Consider the following 12,621-nt stretch of genomic DNA (forward strand, 5'->3'; position numbering starts at 1 on the left):
GGTTGAAGTGCAAACAGGTTTATGAAACGATCACACTGCTATGAGTCTCTGATCTGGGTTGAACACCAATACATGTGAAGGTCATCTTTTGTGGAATAAACCCACAGGAGGTAGTTTTCTGACAGTCTATCAAAATGTACTGGCATTAATAATGACATTTTTAACCTTAAGTGAAAGTGTAACATGTTCCATCACATTTTGATAAATGCCATTGATTGTACTACTACTGCCTTTTTGGAATTGCATTCATTGAGATTGCAAAACCCAAGCACATACATTAAACTAGAGCAATGTGACTATTTTCGCCAATATGCCTCCACATAGTTCCTGCGCCGTGACAACAGGTAGATTCCCTCGTTCACTGTCCTAAAAATAAACAAGTTTGATTTAAATCACTGCAACTGTTTTCAAGTATCACATTTTTTTCAGAGAAGTGGTTTGAGAGAAGGGATTTTTTTAAATATCGGCTTTCAAGCTAATATGGCTGCCAAACCACGTCACATATTACATCAAAAATGTAAACTCTGCATATGTATGGGTAGGGTATCACATTTGTGAAGTTTCGTGCTGATCGGACATGGTTCGTTTTTCTATCAAAGATGGCTTCCAAACCACGTGACCTACGATGTCATAATTTTCAAACTATATGCAGCAACGGTCTTGGATGACATTTGTAAAGTTTTGCATTAATAGGGCAAGAGGTTTCAGAGATATAGTTATTTAATATTTTCCTTCAATCCAATTTGGCTGCCACACCATGTGACCAATGATGTTTGTGTGATCATCTTTTAATCGCCAGGCCTAGTCAATGACACATGTAAAGTTTTGAGTTGATCGATTCGGTGGTTTGGCAGAAGATGTTTTTTCAGGTTTTAGGTTAAATCCAATATGGCTGCCCAACAATGTGACCTATGATGTCATAAATTTAATATTTCAAACAAATGGGTGATCGATCATGTGCATGCAATTTCAGATTTTTAGGATAAGGCATTCGATTAAAACATGTATGTCTGGTACACTTCACCTATGATGTCATCATTATCATGCTTTTTTCTCCCATTGGGAGTACTTGACAATGTGCCAAGCTTAAAATATTTCCGTTCAGCGGTTTCAGAGAAATAATTTTTGGATTTGCGTTTAATCCAAGATGGCTGCCATACCACGTGACCTATGACATCACAATTATCATTAAAACATTCTGCATGGGTGTCACTCCTACCCTGAATATTTCGTCTCAATCGGACATGTGGGTGCTGAGAAAAACAGGGTTTAGCCCGGACGTACATACGGACGGACGGACATTCTGGGGTGGAAACATAAAGACAATGAAGGGGAAAGTTTAAATTTAACCAACAGGCAACGACTCTTTGCAAGAAATCAACACTTTTGAACACCAAATATTAACTTTAAATGATGATATGAGTGAGTTAATAAAGGGAATGAAAAGAAACAAGCGTTACGCCAAGGTTCCCCGTCGGTGAAGTCGTGATGTGAGTTGACAAAGAGGAAGACGCAAGGCGGCCATCTTGGATTTTGACGTGGCGATCCAATTTTCAATAGCGTTCTTCCTTATGCCCAGATACACCCACACACCAGATTAGAAGTTGGTACTTCGCTTATTTTTCAAGATATTCCGCTCACAAGGTTCAACGCATGAACGGACACACGGACGGAGGGGAAAACTATAGTCCCCCTTTCGCTCCGCGGTGCGACGGGGGACAACAAGCTGTTGCATCTCAGATAGAAGGCAATTTAAGCTTTTAAAGTGAGATGGGCCTCCATCAAGACAGAACAAAATTAGCTACTTACAAACAACATCACATTGAATGATGACCCGATAGCATATCTTTGATTATGATACTGCATCCTGGCATGAGCGAGGTATCCACCCGGTTTCAGAGGTCTAATTAACATGCTTGAATGACTTGTGTGCTGCAGCGCTGGTTGGCCGAATGAACTTTTTGTGATTCATTCTCAAGTATTTCTGAGTGAAGAACACTTGAAGGTGCAATAGAAATAATGTCAAAATGGAATTTTTTTTTTAAAATAAATTTTTACCCCCATCCTCTTCCAATTTTACATGTAAGTGAATGGGGGGAAAAGGAAAAACTTTCTGACCATCCCAAAAATCCCCCTTCAAAATCTGACTTCTCCCTAACAAGCACAGCAATGTTTGTGGATAATAATAATAATGATATATTGTGGCGGACACGAAGCTCACTGGCGTGATGGCATCATTCCACGCACCAAGTGGGCGGCGACCACGCCCGAGGGGTAGGCGTGGCCGCGGGATATACACCGGGCTCGCAGCCCGGAGCGCTCCAGTGCTACAGTGGAGCTCTTGAAATAAAGACTCTTTAAACCTACCGCGTTGTCCGCTTCCTCCTTGTTATACAAGTAAGCGCGCGTAGCACCGCGCTTCATTGGTGACCCTCCGACGTTGGATCAGCCGTCGCTGACCGACCGAATACGCCATCGCAATGGCAAACAACGCGGTTACGATCAAACTCCCCGAGTTCTGGGAGGCGCAAGCTGAAGTATGGTTCCTGCAGGCAGAAGCCCAGTTCCGACTTCGAGGCATCACGGTGGACGAGACCATGTACTGCCATGTGGTCGCCTCCCTCGGGCCCGGCACGGCCGCCCGCGTCGTGTTCGGTCCTGAGGAACCCACCGGCCGACGGCAGGTACGAGGCGATCAAGCGTCTCCTCCTCGCCACGTTCGGCCTCACGGTGGACGCTCGGGCCGACCGCCTCCTGGACCTCCCCGAGCTCGGTGACACGCGACCGTCGGTCCGCATGGACCATATGCTGTCATTGATGGGCGACGAAACCCCGAACGCTCTATTCCGGGCGTTATTTCGACGCCAGCTGCCGGCACGCGTACGCCTCACCTTGGCCGGTTCTGCGACGACGGAACCCCGAGCTGTCGCTGCCGAGGCCGACAGGTTCTTCGCGGCTTTGGACATGCAGGCGAGTTTCGGCGTGGCCGTCGCGAATCCCGAGGCTGACCCTGATGCTGATGCACCACACCTTGTGGATCCCGAGGCTCATGCACGCCGCGTGGCCGCCGCCACGCCACGCCCACCACCACCACGAAAACCGCAGCCTCCGCCTTCGCCGCAAACCTGGTGCCATTTCCCGTCCAGGTTTGGCCACAAGGCGAGGAATTGTTGCCCGCCGTGCTCCTTCGGCAAGTCGGGAAACTACAAAGCCAGCGCTCGGTAGCGGCCCTGAGCGTCGGCCATTCCGGCAGCCTTCTTTTTATAACGGACACCTTGTCTGGGCGCCGTTTCCTATGCGACACGGGGACACAGGTGAGCGTTATCCCTGCCTCTACGTCCGACAAGCGAACCGCGGGCCGGGGCCCCGCGTTGCTTGCCGCGAACGGAACACCCATACGCACATTCGGGAAGCGCTGCCTCTCCCTGCGGTTCGGAAGGCAATGCTTCACGTGGACGTTCGTAACCGCTAGTGTCCCCACGGCACTGCTCGGTGCGGATTTCCTCTGTGCACACGGGTTGTTGGTAGATGTGAAGAACAGACGTCTCGTCCAGGCTGAAACGTTCAGCTCGCTTGCTTGCTCGTTGAGCAGCTCGTTGAGTGGCTCACTGAGCGGCTCACCGAGCGGCTCACCAAGCGGCTTGCTGAGCGGTTCGGTCCCGGCGAGGTTAGTTTGTACGCTTCCGGCAGCGGACGACTTCACCCGCCTCCTCGCCAGCTTCCCGGCCCTTACGCGGCCCACCTTCTCGGCGGGGGCCGTCAAGCACGGGGTGGAACACCACATCCCCACCGCCGGGCCACCGGTCTACGCCCGGGCACGCCGCCTCGAGCCGACGAAGCTCGCGGTAGCTAAAGCGGAGTTCGCTACGCTGGAGCGGCTCGGCATCGTGCGGCGCTCCGAGAGTGCTTGGGCTTCGCCGCTCCACATCGTGCCAAAGCCCGGCGGGGGATGGCGACCGTGCGGGGACTACCGGCGCCTCAACGACGCCACCACCCCCGACCGCTACCCCGTCCCCCACATCCAGGACTTCTCCGCCCGGTTGGCGGGCATGTCCTTCTTTTTGAAGGTGGACCTCATACGCGGCTACCATCAGGTCCCCGTCAGGCCGGAGGACATCCCGAAGACGGCGGTCATCACGCCATTCGGTCTTTTCGAATTTCTTCGGATGCCCTTCGGTTTGAAAAATGCGGCTCAGGCGTTCCAGCGACTAATGGACAGCGTCTTGCGCGACTTGGATTTCGTCTACTTGTACCTGGACGACATCCTCGTCGCCAGCGCGGCCCGCGAAGAGCACCTACACCACCTCCGCACGCTCTTCGAACGTCTGGGCCAGCATGGCCTCATCGTGAACCCCGCCAAGTGCCGGTTCGGCGTCGCCGACATCGACTTTTTGGGGCACCGCGTCACCAGGCATGGGGCCGTCCCCCTACCGGCCAAGGTGGAGGCGATGAAGGGGTTTCCGCGCCCCCGCACGATCAAGGGGCTCCAGGAGTTCCTGGGCATGGTAAACATTTATCATCGGTTCCTGCCCCACATCGCCCAGCTCCTGCGCCCCTTGCACGAGGCCCTCCGGGGGAAGCCGGGCAAAGGTGACGTTACCTGGACCGAGCAGATGGACGCGGCGTTCGTGGCCGCGAAGCTCGCCTTGGCTAACGCCACCATGCTCGCGCACCCGGCACCCCGATCGCCCTCACCACTGATGCCTCGGACTACGCGGTGGGCGCGGTGCACGAGCAATGGGTGCGTGGTGCCTGGCAACCGCTGGCGTTCTTCAGCCGGCAGCTTCGCTCGCCCGAACGCCGTTATAGTACCTTCGACCGCGAGTTGCTGGGGCTTCACCTGGCGGTCAGGCACTTCCGCCATCTGCTCGAGGGGCGTGCGTTCACGGCCTTCGTCGACCACAAGCCACTGGTCTTCGCGGTGGGCAAAGTCGCCGAGCCGTGGTCGGCCCGGCAGCAGCGTCACCTCCCGGCCGTGTCCGAATAGACCACGGACATCCGGCACGTCGTGGGTAAAGACAACCCGGTGGTGGATTGCCTTTCCCGGTCCGTCGCCCACGCAGTCCACCTTGGCATCGACCATGCCCGGATGGTGGTGGACCAGGCCGCCGACCCTGGCGTCCAGGCTTTGCGGACCGCCGTCATGGGCCTCCGCGTCACCGAGGTGCCGTTCGACGGCGCGGGCACGGCCCTCTTGTGCGATGTCTCCCTCGGGCGGCCTCGCCCCATCGTGCCCGCGGGCTGGCAGCGCCAGGTTTTTGACGCCATCCACGGCCTGTCCCACCCGGGCACGAAGGCCTCCCAGAGGTTGGTCGCTGACAAGTTTGTCTGGCATGGCCTCTGGAAGGCCGTCCGCGGCTGGACCAGGACGTGCCTCGCGTGCCAGCACGCGAAGGTGCACCGGCACACCCAGGCCCCATTGGCCCCATTTACGGTGCCGGAACGTAGGTTCGACCACGTGCACGTGGACCTGGTGGGACCTCTGCCCCCCTCGCGGGGTTTCACCCATGTCCTGACAATGGTGGACCGCACCACCCAGTGGCCGGAGGCCTTGCCTTTGGCGGCGACGACGGCGGCGGACGTCGCGCAGGCATTCATCGCCACCTGGGTCGCCCGGTTCGGCGCCCCCTCGGACATCTCGTCCGACCGTGGCCCCCAGTTCACCTCGGAACTCTGGGGGGCGGTCGCGCAGGGGCTCGGGGTCCAGCTGCACCAAACCACGGCCTACCACCCCCAGGCCAACGGCCTGTGCGAGCGGTTCCACCGCTCGTTGAAGGCCGTGCTCCGGGCCACCCTCCGCGACGGCGGCTGGGTCGACAGGCTCCCCTGGGTCCTGCTGGGCCTCCGGACGGTGCCCAAGGACGACCTGCGCGCATCCGTGGCGGAGTTGGTCTTCGGACAACCGCTGCGGGTGCCGGGCGAGTTCCTCCCCGACCCCACGGCACCATGGTCCGCGGCGCAGGAGCGCTCCGCGCTGCAGGAGACAGCCCGGCGGTTCGCCCCGGTGCCGACGGCGCACCACGCGCACCCTCCTATGCACGTCGCCCCGGAGCTTCGCACCGCGGAGTACGTCTTTGTCCGGCACGACGCCCACCGGACACCACTGCGGCCCCCGTACAACGGGCCTTTCCGCGTGCTGGAGACCGGGGTGAAACATTTCACCTTGGACATCGACGGTACTCCCGACCGCGTCTCAGTGGATCGCCTCAAGCCGGCCCACCTCGACGTGGACCACCCACCGCCGGTGGCTCGGGCCCCCGCGTCGGGGCCGCCCCCCTGCGGGCGGACCCCCGGCACCGCCCAGGCCCGCCGGCACGCCGCCCCCCGGTCCTGCATCCATCCCGGGTGCAGCCGGAGGCATCCCAGCTGGCATCCCTGCACCCCGGACGCTGCCAGTCGCCAGAGGGCACTTCGGCCGGGTCATCCGTTTGCCCCGCAAACTGGCCCTCCAGTTGCGCGGGAATTCTGGGGGGGCGCGTGTGGCGGACACAAAGCTCACTGGCGGGATGGCATCATTCCGTGCACCAAGTGGGCGGCGGCCACGCCCGAGGGGTAGGCGTGGCCGCGGGATATACACCGGGCTCGCAGCCCGGAGCGCTCCAGTGCTACAGTGGAGCTCTTGAAATAAAGACTCTTTAAACCTACCGCGTTGTCCGCTTCCTCCTTGTTATACAAGTAAGCGCGCGTAGCACCGCGCTTCAATATGTTCCCTTACAAGGAACTTCAACGTAGGAGGAGGCCATTAGGTCCATCCAAGCCTGTGCTATTATTACCAACCTATGGTTGTTTGTCCGTTGCTCCCTGTTATATACTTGATCTCTGCCTCTGGACCTCTGGTGCTCAGCTGCGGTCCAAGCTTCAGCTTCGTTGCACAGCCTCTCCCAATGTCACTCCAGCTAAGTCCCCTTAATCCTTCTGTTCATTCCCCAGCGAGCACACAGCTCCATCGTTCTTCTCTCTCTTACCACTTGCTGTCTGGCCCTATAGTTTAAATTTCTTATATTCTATCTCTGGTCTATGTCACACTCAAATTTGTAGAGGCGTCTTTGTTTAGTCTCTGTTCTGTCCGCAAACTCAGTTGACTTTGGTTTGTCCGTTAATATTTTTCCTTTCCCTTTCATCTTTCATTTCATTTTTCATGGTTTTTCAACCATCTTTTTTTTAACCAACCTGCATGCGTGCCTTGCAGACTTCCTTTCTGGTCGCAGTCAACTCGTGGCCCTGAATGGAATTCTCTCTTCTCCCCTTCCTGTTCAGGCTGGAGTTCCCCAAGGCAGTCTTCTGTGCCTTGTGCTTTTTCTGGTCTTCATTAATGATCTCTCCGACTTTCTGGAAAATCCTCTCTATCTCTTTGCTGATCACTCCACTATCTGCCGCTCCATTCCTCATCGGCAGTCTGCAGTCTGATCGGCAGTCTGCAGCCTCCTCACTCTCTGCAGATCTAGACAAAATCACAGACTGGTCAAACGAGTGGAACATGTCTTTCAATCCTGACAAATCTCACACTCTCACTGTCTCTCCGAAAAGACTGTCTGGAAAACCCTCCCATCTACTTTCTCAACAATCCGCTGCAAGAAGTTCTGTCACTCAAGCTTTTGGGTCTCACTATCTGCCATGATCCTTCCTGGGAAAAAACACATTTCCAAGCTGGCCTCCAAAGCCAGTCGGGCATCTTCCATCGTGCAAAGTCCTTTCTGGGCACTTCTGAACTCCTCACCACCTACAAAGCTTTCATCCGCAGCTCAATGGAATACTGCTCTCTCCTCTGGGCTGGTGCTCCTGCCTCACACCTAGCTCGGGTTCACGCGGTTGAAACCAAAACATTCAGAATCATTGGAATCTCCCGTGTTGAAGCTGATTCTGAGGGCCTTTCTCTCTCACCGCAGACAGGTAGGTGGACTTTGTCTTCTACCGACTCCTCTCCGACCTTGCTCCCCCTGTTCTGTCTGTGCCTTGTCCCCCAAATATTCCTGCAGGACGCACAAGATCTGCCTGCAACACTCTTCTGGTGAAACTGCCAAAATCAAGACTCTCTGTTCACCTTCACTCCTTCATTCCCCTTTTCTCCCGCCTCTGGAACAAACTCCCACACTCTCTTCAATCCCACTCCTCCCTCCAGGTCTTTAAAACAGCTGTTCACCACCATCTCTTATCTTCCCCCTTCCAAAACCTTGATCTTTTCTACCCCCGTTAATTCACCCCCAAAGCCACCTCTTTAAATCCCCAACTTATTTCCTGAAATTCCTGGACTTTAATTGTCCCCCGTCACACCGCGGAGCAAAAGGGGAACTCTGGTTTTCCCCTCCGTGTGTGTGCGTGTGTGCGTATGTGTGTGTGTGCGTGCGTGCTTGCATGCGTAAGCGAAGGACCGAATTCTAATTTAGTGTGTGGGTGCAACCCACGTCAAAATCCGATATGGCCACCGCCATGTATGTCTGAACCTTGTGAGCGGAATATCTTGAAAAATAAGCGAAGTACCAACTTCTAATCTGGTGTGTGGGTGTATCTAGGCATAAGGAAGAACGCTATTGAAAATTGGGTCGCCACGTCAACATCAAAGATGGCCGCCTTACGTCTTCCACTTTGTCAACTCGCATCACTTCACCGACGGGGGACCTAGGCGTAACGCTTGTTCACTTTATACCGTGTATCCCTCCCTCCTCTCCCAGCTCTCCCCCTTCCACAGATCTACCAACGTCTCTGTTTCTTCTGTTGTTGTGCTTGTGTGCTTCTCTCTCTCCCCCTCTTGTCTCCTGCTCCATGGAGATGATGGAGATGATGTGCTTTGCCTAAAAAGGTCTAATTTGGTCTCGTCTGTCCACAGGATATTCTCCCAAAAGGCTTTTGGCTTGTTCAGGTGTGTTTTGGCCATCTCCAGTCGGGCTTTATGTCTCTCTCTCAGCAGTGGGTTCCTTCTGAGTCTCCTACCAGACAACCCCCTTTCATTGAGTTGGTGTCGGATGGTGCGTCAGCTTGAATCTCTTTGGCAGTTGATTGAGGTGCTTTCTCCACCATCCGAACAATCGTTCGCTGCAATCTTCGATCAAGTTTTCTCTTGCCGTCATGTCCAGGGAGGTTGGCTACAGTGACAAATGATATGTTGACCAACAACAGGGCCTTAAACTTCCTGATAACATTGCATACGGTGGATACAGGAACATCAAGGTCTCTGGAGATGGACTTGTAGTCTTGATATTGTCCATGCTTGGCTACAATGTTGTGTCTGACCTCCTCAGACAATTCTCTTGTTTTCTTTCTTCTCTCCATGCTCATTGTGGTACACACAATGACACAAAACAGCAGAATGACTTATTTTATCAAACTGGTTGAATGAGTGATTTTTATATTTCAGGCACCTGCAACTCTCACCGTGGGTGAGTTCAATTCCAAAGTAAAGAAGAATCACCTGCTTGAAATGTCATTATTTCTAACAACTTCTAAAAGGTGCCAAGAATATTGTCCGGGTCAGGACCAGGTTAGGTTTCTGTTTGGAATATGCTAAGATTTAGTAATTTTTTTCACCTTTTTTGTTTTGTTCCACTGCAAACCAAATAAATACGTATGTGGATACCAAAATATTTTTTTAATTTCAACAATTTTCTGGAAGAAATGGTGCATTATTTGAAAAAAAAGTGCAAGGGTGCCAATATTTTTGGCCGCGACTGTATTTCCCAATTTTTTCAAAAGAACATCCATAGGAAGCATCTCCTGGCTCACCAAAATTTTTCAATGGCTTCTAATCGTGTGGCTCATCCGTGGCCTGGCATGTATTGTTTTGTTCAGGATGTACTTCTGTCACGTTGGTGTTGAGGTTGTGATTTAGACATTTTATTTTGAGGTATCCTGGTGGTTGAAATGTAAATTTATTGCATTCAAAACCTTACCTGATGAAAGAGAAAAGGTGCAGCATTACGCCCTCTAAAGGCCAGGCTGTTTACTTCTCCTATTGTACTTTGATATTGTGATGCCATCTTACCCGTTAATCTACTGTTCATCATAATAATAATAATAATTATTATTATAGTTGTTGTTTTTGTGTAGCCCCGGAAAGTTATCTCGAACAAGCCTGTGGCACGTAGACTGCTGATCGTTCCCAGGAGCGACCCAGAGATCTCACATCCAGGACGGTGTACCCCCAGCTTCATGAAGTCAGGGCCATGACAGAGAGACACAGACAGACAGACAAGATGTAAAAATGCATTTCTTGTTGACATCAGCCTCTTCCCTCTCTTCAGACCTTGATAGAATCACGTGCTCCTCAAACACTTGGAATATGTCTTTTAATCCTGACAAATATCACACTCGCTATCTCTCTCTGAAAGGACCGTCTGGCAACCCCTCACTCCCATCTACTTTCTTAACAATCCCCTTGAGGTAGTTCAGTCATTCAAACTCCAACGTCTCACTATCAGCCATGATCTTTCTTGGGCGAATCACATTTCTAAGCTGGCCTCCAAAGCCAGCCATCAACTGGGAATCCTCCGTCGTACAAAGTCCTTCATGGGAACACCTGAACTCTGATCCACCTACAAGGCCTTCGTCTGCAGCTTGACAGAGTACTGCACTCGCTTCTGGAAGTTGGATATTTGTACGTCATCCTGGGTACCTCATCTGTGAGCATTAACTGTTTAGATTCTTGCTGATGGCCAGTAATTATACTGGTATATGTGGAGGATTGCAGGCCCACCCACCTCTGGCAGTCCATTATCTGGGTAATGCAGCATCTTTCTATCCCCAGTCCAGCACCATAATCTGTTGAACAATAAATGTAGGCGCTTGCTTTGCTCGACCGAAGGTGTGGTCAGGGTAGGAATTTGGAGTTTTTTGGTCAAGGTGCCTCTGATAACTCACCTGCTTTTCATCAAACGAGCAACATGGAATGTCCAACGTACATCAGCTAAAGCTAGCAGACCGGTCCCCAAGGTAACATCCAACTCGGGGTTTGCACACTCATTGATGCAACACCCTCTCTGTAAAATACTAGTCTGACATATCATTGGCTCGAGAATGGTTCACAGAGTGGACAGATCAAAGGTGAGTGCATTACCTATTGGACATTGCGGGACATTGAATACAAAGTTTTTTTTGAACTTCTCTAGAATCCTGAGGCTCATGGAAGAGCTAGGTGATGGAGGGTAGAAACAACGAATATGGCAGAAGGGCAACTCTTGGACACAATAAGCAAGGCAATGAACAAAGAGTTCAAGAGGAGGAAAGGAAACCCTGTAACATGCAAGTAAGAGGATTGGGTTAGGAAGGGTTAATTGGGGTGGAAAATATTTTTGGTTAGGATGGGGAATGCACAACATTTTGGAACATGAGATGGCAGTGCAATGCCTGGTTGAGGCTCTGGAGGGAAGAGTGGGATAATAGCCTCTGGAAGGTGGTTCCACATGTGGGCAAAGTGAGGAACAAAGGAGTTGAGATGTGAAGTCAGCCTGGATTTTGGGAGCTTTACCAGGAGTGGGTTACCTGAAGAATGCATACATACTGAAGTTGTCAGCAACGGCTGAAGAGTTGAGAGAGCACTAAAAAATAGCAGAGAGGCTACCGATCTCCTGTGGTGGGAGAAACCCAGGTTTTGTGCTTCGGCCTCATTGCAGGAGAGGCCAATAATCATGAGAGCTTTAGAATGCACAGATTGCAGAAGGGATAGATGTTACACTAGAGCACCAGCCCAAACAAAAGAGCAGTATTCCATTGAGCTGCAAAGGCCTTTTTGTATACATGATCACAGCTCATGGGAGAGCGAAAGCAGAATGGGAGGGAACAAAATGGAAAGGGAAAAACAACAAACAGCAGCAGTGTATAAGTGAGAGTGGGATCAAGGGGAGGAGGAATTTTTTTCCAAAACGATCAAAAGGAGGAGATTCAAGGAATGAAATATTTTTTTCAAAATTCTCAATTTCTCCCCAAAACACTCCCCGGCACTCACTGATGTACCTCTGAAAGTTTGACGAAGATCTGTTCAGCCATCTCTGAAAAAATGGCGACACACAGACAGGCAGATGAAAAATCACTCAAAGAGCGACACTTGGCAAAACAGAACAAAGTAGAATGGCACTCAGTAGAGCATCCTTTTGACCTCAAAAATAATTTGTGGGAGAATTCAGTGACCTGATATGCAAATCGTCTTCAAAGTTTAAGTTAATCGGATGACAATTGACAATTTTAGAAATCTGGCCTATGTTGACCTTTTGGCCTATGTAGTTAGTTGGAGGTTGGTTTCACGAAGCTGATATGTATATCCTATTCAGATTTCAAGTCAACCGGATGAAAATGGAGGATTTTAGAAATTAGAGAAAAGAAGTTGACCTTTGGCCTATGTTGACCTTTTGACCTCGAAAATATACAGGATTTTGTCGGACCACGAATTCTACCATTTGGTGAAGTTTCGTGAAGATTGGTGTTAAATTGTGACCTGTGGGCAAGTATAAGTGAGCGCACAGACAAACACACAAACACAGAAACCGGAGTGATTAAATCCGGATCAGGTTTATTCATGTTTTAAGTGTTTATAAGTGATCCGGAGTGATCATGTTTATTTTTTAAAAAATTTTTGCCAAGTAACAAACAGCTCTCTTATAGCTGTTTGTTACTTGGCATGCTCATGTAGATGGA

This window comes from Myxine glutinosa, chromosome 1 (genome assembly GCF_964187855.1).
Source record: "Myxine glutinosa chromosome 1, kmMyxGlut1.1, whole genome shotgun sequence".
In the NCBI taxonomy this organism is placed as follows: domain Eukaryota; kingdom Metazoa; phylum Chordata; class Myxini; order Myxiniformes; family Myxinidae; genus Myxine; species Myxine glutinosa.